The sequence below is a fragment of the Bufo gargarizans genome, chromosome 3 (assembly GCF_014858855.1).
Source record: "Bufo gargarizans isolate SCDJY-AF-19 chromosome 3, ASM1485885v1, whole genome shotgun sequence".
NCBI lineage: Eukaryota > Metazoa > Chordata > Amphibia > Anura > Bufonidae > Bufo > Bufo gargarizans.
Window position 1 is genome coordinate 609,750,293 of NC_058082.1, and position 8,553 is coordinate 609,758,845.

An 8,553-nucleotide genomic window follows, 5' to 3' on the forward strand; every position below is an offset into this window, starting at 1 on the left:
TGTATGAATTACTATCAGCGGATACAACACCTACCATAACGTCAGTATCGGCTAGCCAACCCAAGAAGAAGAAGAAGCCATCACCAAAACTAAAAGGTCAACTACCTTCTCATCTTCTCATCAGTCTATAGTCTGGACTGACCACCACCAGGTAGCTGAACCGACTTATTGAGACCTTAACTCATCCTCCAATTATAAGTTACCCTGACTATAGCAAATCCTTTGTTCTGCACTGTGATGCCTCGCAAAAAGGACTAGGAGCTGTGTTGTACCAAGAGCAGGAGGAAAAGTTAAAAGTAATTGCTTACGGGTCTAGGACTCTCACACCTGCCGAGAAGAACTATCACTAGAATTCCTAGCGATGAAGTGTGCCATATGTGAAAGGTTCCGAGACTACCTATACTACTGTCCATTAGAGATGTTGCGAACATAACATTTTCCGTTGGCGAACGCGAATTTCCGCAAATGTTCACGAACGGGCGAACCGTCATAGACTTCACTCTTCCTCTTCATGCTCATCTACGGCCTGATCCAGCACTCTTCGCAGGGCACGCTCCAGAAAAAAAACGCATATGGGATGAGGTCGATGATGTTGCCTTGGGTTTGACTGACCAGGTTTGTCACCTCCGCAAAAGGACGCATGAGCCTACAGCCATTGTGCATGAGTGTTTAGTAACGCAGCCAAAAAATACCCAGCTCCACAGAGGCTGTCCTCTTTTTTTTTAATTTTAATAAAAAAAAACTGTTCTTAACAGTTTAATCTCTGTTTTGTCCCCTATCAGGGGCCAGTGTATGGAATAGATTTTAGGAAGCGGGAGATGGAAACAGTTGGTTGGTCGGTCCTCTTACTTCCAATTTGGGGCACTGCACGTGCGCCGTGCAATGTACTGTGCCACCCTATATGAGTGGTGTGTTAAGTAGTACTATTCTTATCAGTTTATCCCTGTTACGTCCCCTATCAGGGACGTGTATCGAATAGATTTTCGACAACCGCAAAGAGTTGTCAATAGTTGACACACTCATGACATAAATTTTATTCCTCTATGCGTCAATCTTGGTGTAGTGATGACTGTGCTCGTGCGCACGTTTGGGAGATTGCAGGCGATGGCGGTTTTTCAAAGCCTATGGTTGTGCTGAGGTAGTTCAGTGACAGTTAAGTGACCCAGAAAACAATGATTCTGCAGTGTGGGCCCATTGTTGGCCTAGTAGGCTTTAACCATCTCAGCTCCCCTAGCTTAAACTCCCTTAATGACCAGACCACTTTTTACAATTCTGCACTACACTACTTTCACAGTTTATTGCTCGGTCATACAACTTACCACCCAAATGAATTTGACCTTCTTTTCTTCTCACTAATAGAGCTTTCATTTGGTGGTATTTAATTGCTGCTGACATTTTTACCCTTTTTGTTATTAATCGAAATTTACCGAATTTGTTACAAAAAAATGACATTTATCACTTTCAGTTGTAAAAATTTTCAAATAAAACTACATTTCTATATAACTTTTTCTCTAAATTTATTGTTCTACATGTCTTTGATAAATAAAAATGCAATAAGTGTATATTTATTGGTTTGCGCAAAAGTTGTAGCGTTTACAAACTATGGTACAAAAATTTGAATTTCCGCATTTTGAAGCAGCTCTGACTTTCTGAGCACCTGTCATGTTTCCTGAGGTTCTACAATGCCCAGACAGTAGAAACACACCACAAATGACCCTATTTCGGAAAGTAGACACCCTAAGGTATTCGCTGATGTGCATAGTGAGTTCATAGAAGTTTTTATTTTTTGTCACAAGTTAGCGGAAAATATGATTTTAATTTTTTCTTACAAAGTCTCATATTCCACTAACTTGTGACAAAAAATAAAAACTTCCATGAACTCACTATGCCATCACGAAATACCTTGGGGTGTCTTCTTTGCAAAATGGAGTCACTTGTGGGGTATTTATACTGCCCTGGCATTTTAGGGGCCCTAATGCGTGAGAAGTAGTTTGAAATCCAAATGTGTAAAAAAAATGCCCTGTCAAATCCTAAAGGTGCTCTTTTGAATTTGGGCCCCTTTGCCCACCTAGGCTGCAAAAAAGTGTCACACATGTGGTATCACCATACTCAGAAGAAGTAGGGCAATGTGTTTTGGGGTGTATTTTTACATATACCCATGCTGGGTGAGAGAAATATTTCTCTAACAATCAACTTTTCCCATATTTTTTTTATACAAAGTTGTCATTTTAGAGAGATATTTCTCTCACCCAGCATGGGTATATGTAAAAATACACCCCAAAACACATTGCCCTACTTCTTCTGAGTATGGCGATACCACATGTGTGACACTTTTTTGCAGCCTAGGTGCGCAAAGGGGCCCAAATTCCTTTTAGGAGGGCATTTTTAGACATTTGGATTCCAGACTTCTTCTCACACTTTAGGGCCCCTAAAATGCCATGGCATTATAAATACCCCACATGTGACCCCATTTTGGAAAGAAGACACCCCAAGGTATTCCATGAGGGGCATGGCGAGTTCATAGATTTTTTTTTTGGCACAAGTTAGCGAAAAATAGATTATTTTTTTGTTTTTTCTCACAAAGTCTCCCTTTCCGCTAACGTGGGACAAAAAGTTCAATCTTTCATTGACTCAATATGCCCCTCAGCGAATACCTTGGGGTGTCTTCTTTCCAAAATGGGGTCATTTGTACTGCCCTGGCATTTGTGGGTCTCCACAATCATGAACGGCACAGATTTCTTCATTCGCATCGATCAATGTGGATGAAAAAATCTCTGCCAAAAAAAAAAAAAAGAGGGGAAAGGCATCTGCCAGGACATAGGAGCTCCGCCCAACATCCAAACCCACTCAGCTCATATGCCCTGGCAAACCCGATTTCTCCATTCACATCAATCGATGTAGATAAATAAATCATTGCCGGGATTTTTTTTCATATACAAAGTGTTTGCCAAAGCATATGAACACCGCCCCTCAGCTCATAAGCCTCGGCAAACATATCTTTTTTTACTGCAGAGGAAAAATCTCGTCTTGCAGCGCCGCATACACCGACTTTTGTATAATCTGACTACAGTGCAATGCTTCTGTCAGAATGCGCATCAGTGCTGGAGCTGGTTCATCGGTTGGTCCACCTAGAAGGTAAAGAAACAACAAAAAAAACTGGCCGCAACGCAATACATTTATTAACATTAACTTTATATAACATTTGAACAGAACATTAACTTTTATAAACTTTATTGAACTTTTAGAACAGAACATAAACTTTTTTGCTTACAGGTGATTTTTTTTTTATTTTTTTTTTACCTTTATAGGACAAACCTCTCCTTCCCCATAGGACAATGTGCAAAGCGCAAATCGCCCAGAGATGTGGCGAAGTACATTATGCACTTTGTCCCAGGTGAAAGGAGAGGTTTGCAGCAGCTGTGAGTGAAAGGGCCCTAAGAGCCCTGTGTGCCTGTCCTGCGTCACGCAATCCCTATGCTAATAGTGTACCTGTGTGTGGTACTTCCGGATACACTCCCCTAAGCATAGGGCAGGGTGGTCAGGGCAGTCAGGACAGAAATAGCGGGTGTCACGCCTTATTCCACTCCTGCTACAGACACATCTTTTTCGGGGTGGCGCTTGGGTTGATACACCAGCAACGACATTGTGAAATGTCGCTCGTGTAGACAGCTCACTACACTGGTGGATGGGGCCACGGAACCTCCTGGATACAGGAGGATCTCGATGATCTCTTCCTGAAATTTGAGGAAGGATCCTGTTCTCCCAGCCTTACTGTAGAAAACAAAACTATTGTACATAGCCAATTGAATTAAATATACAGACACCTTCTTATACCAGCGTCTGGTGCGGCGGGACACTAAATAAGGAACCAACATCTGGTCATTGAAGTCCACCCCTCCCATGAGCAAATTATAGTCGTGGACCGAGAGGGGCTTTTCAATGACACTGGTTGCTCGTTCTATTTGGATTGTCGTGTCTGCGTGAATGGAGGAGAGCATGTAAATGTCACACTTGTCTCTCCATTTCACCGCGAGCAGTTCTTCGTTACACAAGTCAGCCCTCTCCCCCCTTGCAAGATGGGTGGTAACGAGCCGTTAGGGGAAGCCCCGGCGACTAGGTTGTGCGGTACCACAGCAGCCAATCTGTTCTATAAACAAATGCCTGAGGAGGGGCACACTTGTGTAGAAATTGTCCACATAAAGATGGTACCCCTTGCCAAATAAGGGTGACACCAAGTCCCAGACTGTCTTCCCACTGCTCCCCAGGTAGTCAGGGCAACCGACCGGCTCCAGGGTCTGATCTTTACACTCATAGACTCGAAACTTGTGCGTATAGCCTGTGGCCCTTTCACAGAGCTTATACAATTTGACCCCATACCGGGAGCGCTTGCTTGGGATGTATTGTTTGAAGCCAAGGCGCCCGGTAAAATGTATCAGGGACTCGTCTATGCAGATGTTTTGCTCAGGGGTATACAAATATGCAAATTTGGTGTTAAATTGGTCTATGAGGGGCCGAATTTTGTGGAGCCGGTCAAAAGCGGTGTGGCCTCTGGGACGAGAGGTGCTATTGTCACTAAAGTGCAGGAAACGCAGGATGGTCTCAAATAGTGTCCTGGACATGGCAGCAGAGAACATGGGCATGTGATGAATTGGGTTCGTGGACCAATATGACCGCAATTCATGCTTTTTTGTCAGGCCCATGTTGCGGAGATGGCCCAAAAAAGTTTTAAATTTGGAAACTTGGACGGGTTTCCACCGGAAAGACTGGGCTTGAAAGCTTCCTGGGTTGGCGGCTATAAATTGAGTGGCATACCGGTTTGTTTCTGCCACGACTAAGTCCAAGAGCTCCGCAGTCAAGAACAGCTCAAAAAAAAACAGTGCCGATCCGATCTGAGCTGTCTCAACCCGAACTCCAGACTCGGCGGTGAAAGGGGGAACTACTGGTGCGGCTGAAGTTGGGGGCTGCCAATCAGGGTTTTCCAGCACCTCAGGGACTCTAGGAGCTCTACAGGCCTGTCTGTGCGGTGGCTGCGACGGGGGAACTAATGCACGTGCCACCGTACCAGCTTCAACTGCCCTTCTGGTGCTCGCCACTACACCATGTTCTACGGCAGTGCTGGTACTAGGTCCAGGATGGGCTGCGCTGCTGGTGTATGCCTCACCACTTAATCCGACAACGCCAACCGAACTCTGCTGCCCTTGAAGTGGATCCTGCGCAACGTGTGGTCTAGCAACACGGGGCCGGGTACGCCTGGTGGTATCAGGGACCTTAACCTCATCTTCCGAACTTTGGGTCAGACTGCCACTTCTTTCTACAGGTTCGTATTCTGACCCGCTGGATTCGTCATATGAGGGTTCCCATTCCTCATCCGACTGGGTCAGAAGCCTGTAGGCCTCTTCAGAAGAATACCCCTTACTTGCCATTTGGTCAACTAAATTTAGGGGGTATTCCCTGAGACTACCCAAGAAAAAAAGCAAGCCTGTCTTACAAATCGGAGGCTAGCGAAGTACCGGAAGCCGCTGCGATTAATAAAAAATATGATTTTTTTATCGCCGCAGCGCTTGTTAAGTGATTGTGCAGTGATAAAAAAATAATAATAATTTTGTCATTGCAGCGGGGCGGGCGTGGGCAAACACTGCGTTTTGGGTGGAGGGCGAACTAAGGTGACACTAATACTATTATAGATCTGACTGTGATCAGTTCTGATCACTTACAGATACTAGAAAAGTACCAATGCTGATTAGCGATACGCTAATCAGCGAATCAGTGACTGCGGTGCGGTGGGCTGGGCGCTAACCGACGCTAACTACCTACCAAAGGGGCCTAAACTAACCTAAAACCTAACAGTCAATACTGGTGAAAAAAAAAGTGACAGTTTACACTGATCACTTTTTTCCCTTTCACTAGTGATTGACAGAGGTGATCAAGGGGTTATTTGGGGTGATGGGGGGTGATCTGGGGCTAAGTGTGTAGTGTTTGGTGTACTCACTGTGATCTGTGCCCTCTGCTGGGACCAACCGAGAGCACAAAAGCCATTTAACACACTATATTTATAAATATAGTGTGTTATATGGCTTGTGATTAGATTTTTCAAAAGTCACCAGCCTGCCAGCGATGATCATTGGCTGGCAGGTTGGTGACGAACTTCTCCTGCGACGATTCCCGGCCCGCACTGCGCATGTGCGGGCCGGCTATGCTCAAAATCTCGCGTCTCGCGAGAGGACGCATCGACGCGTCCAGGAGGAATAACAGGGCCGCCGCCAGGACGCAATTCTGCATGCGGCGGTCCTGAGGTGGTTAAAGAGCAGCTGCAAGGATGATTCCTATCCCTAATTAAACAGTCATTGCATTTTAAAAGGCATAGGAGCAGAAGAAGTGACAACCTTGCTGACCTCCGTTATGTAAGTGTGACCTCATACAGGACTGTTTTATTTGTTTGATGCACTTTGTGGGTTCAGCTGTCGGTGCTGGGACGGTCTATAAGTGATTGATTCACCCTTTGTGAACTTAACAGTGACTGTTTACACTGGAAACTGCACTATGATGTATCGAGCCATTTCAGGGAAACATCATAATAGTGGATCTTCACTGAAATGCGACTGTAGGTAAATGAGATCCTGCTTGTTCTAGGCATCTGCATCGTCAGTGTATGTTCCAGAAGTGGATTGGTAAGCTGCGTAGGGGAGGCATTTCAGAACATTTATATGAACATACATGGAATTCATGGGCAGTATTTGTTTTGTGAGTGTAAGTGCAGGTATTAGGATTTACAGTGCTGCCGGAAATTCTTCAGACCATTGCACTTTTTTCAGTCTATGTTGTGGCCTTGTGCTAAAATTTCAAAAAATCTAATTTTTCCTCATCATTCTGCACTCAATACCCCATAATGACAACATTTAAACAGAATGTTTGAAATCTTTACAAATTTATTGAAAAGGAAAAACTAAAATGTTGCATTGACATAAGTATTCACACCCTTTACTCAGGAATTAGCTTAAAGGCAATGTACACCTTTGGGGGAAATTTCTTTTTATGATTGCATTTTACTTCATTTGGGGCTAAAAATAATTTTTTCAATTGGTCTTCAGCCATTCTGTCATAAAGGGTTAACTGTCTAGCTGTGTGAATCCTATGTTCACTTTCACTTTGTGCTGGTCATCTAATAACCCTTATCTCTAAATTACTAAAACATCATAAACACTTATTTAAGCCACATTCTTATCAGTAAGAAAAGAAATAGCTTAGAAGGTCAGAGATCAGAGATAAGGTAAGATAAGCGTAAAAATTGAGAGCATGCTACTAGAGAATCTGAAAGCTCTACAGAGTAAGGGGCTCAACATTTTTAATAAAGACCAATTGAAAAAATGATTTTTTAGCTCAAAATGAGTACAATGCAATAATTAAAAAAAATGCACCTTTAGCAACAATTCAATCTTTTTTGGGTATGATATCACAAGGTTTGCTCCCCATTAATTTGGGGATTTTCTGCCATCAGTGACCAGGTCATCTATGATTATAGGTCATCCGTATCCAAAACCCGGGACCCAGTTTGAGAAGGCACTGGTATGTGAATTAGCATTGCGGCCCTATTGCAGCTTAGCCTGGGCCATGTGACAATCACATGGACAAGGCGAAGCTCAGACCCACTGAAGCAGTACCAAGCACAGCCACTATACAATGTACGGCACTGTGCTTGGTGAGCTGAGAGAAGGCCACGGCACTACTGCGAGTGCCGATGCCTTCTCAAACGGCTAATTGTCGAGAGTACCGGGTGCTGGACCCTAACTGATCAGTAACACACTGTCAGAGCAATGTACATAAATGTTAGGTCCACCAAGCCTGTATCCTTTCTAAACTAGAAAACCTCTTAAAAGGAAGACTTGCTGGCATTTTTGTAATGACAGAGTGTCATTACCACTCTTTGTACCTCGCTACTGTCTCCTAAGGGCTAATGCAATGTCATCTCATGTATTTTATTGCAGGTCTTAGCAATGTGCATTCCCTATGTTTGTAACTGTTATGTTCAAGTGTAATGACCTGGTTCACCAGAAGGTGGCAGCAGACTTGGCAGTGTTTCTTTAGGAGGATGGAACCTGTTTTTCAATCTCTCTTTAAGGAGAGGAGGAGTTAGTTCGTTTAGGAGTTAGTTGGAGCCAACCCCGAGCCAAGGGAGGTTGTGCAGAAGGTTGCACATCCCTCCTGGGTGTGCATTGCCTAGAACAAGCAGAACACCTTCAGCTCTGTTGGAACAGAGAGACCAAAGCCTGAAGCCAGGAGTAAAGGTTCCCTGGTACAAACTAAGAGACAGACACAAGTAAGAAGTTGCAGCAGAAAGCAAAGGACAAGATTCCTATTTAATCTTGTCAGCACAGCAGAGTTGAGAGAACTAAAGATGTAGGAGAGCTGAGATTGTTATTGCCTGCCAAGTTAATGCTAAAACCTGCTGGAAACCAAAACAAAGTCTGTGGATTGTTTGGAGAAGCGTTTATTGAAAGTAAAGCTGCTTTGAACTTCAACACAATGTCTGGACTCAATTCATTTCTTCATCCCATC

The 8,553-nt window shown here is 43.9% G+C and overlaps 1 non-coding gene across 1 annotated transcript; it reads left to right on the forward strand.

Annotated features, from left to right (window-relative positions):
• Window positions 1-710: 710 nt before the first annotated feature.
• On the forward strand, window positions 711-893 carry LOC122933604. Its single transcript, XR_006388521.1, has one exon. It is a non-coding gene; the product is annotated as a U2 spliceosomal RNA (small nuclear RNA).
• The last annotated feature ends 7,660 nt before the right edge of the window (window positions 894-8,553 follow it).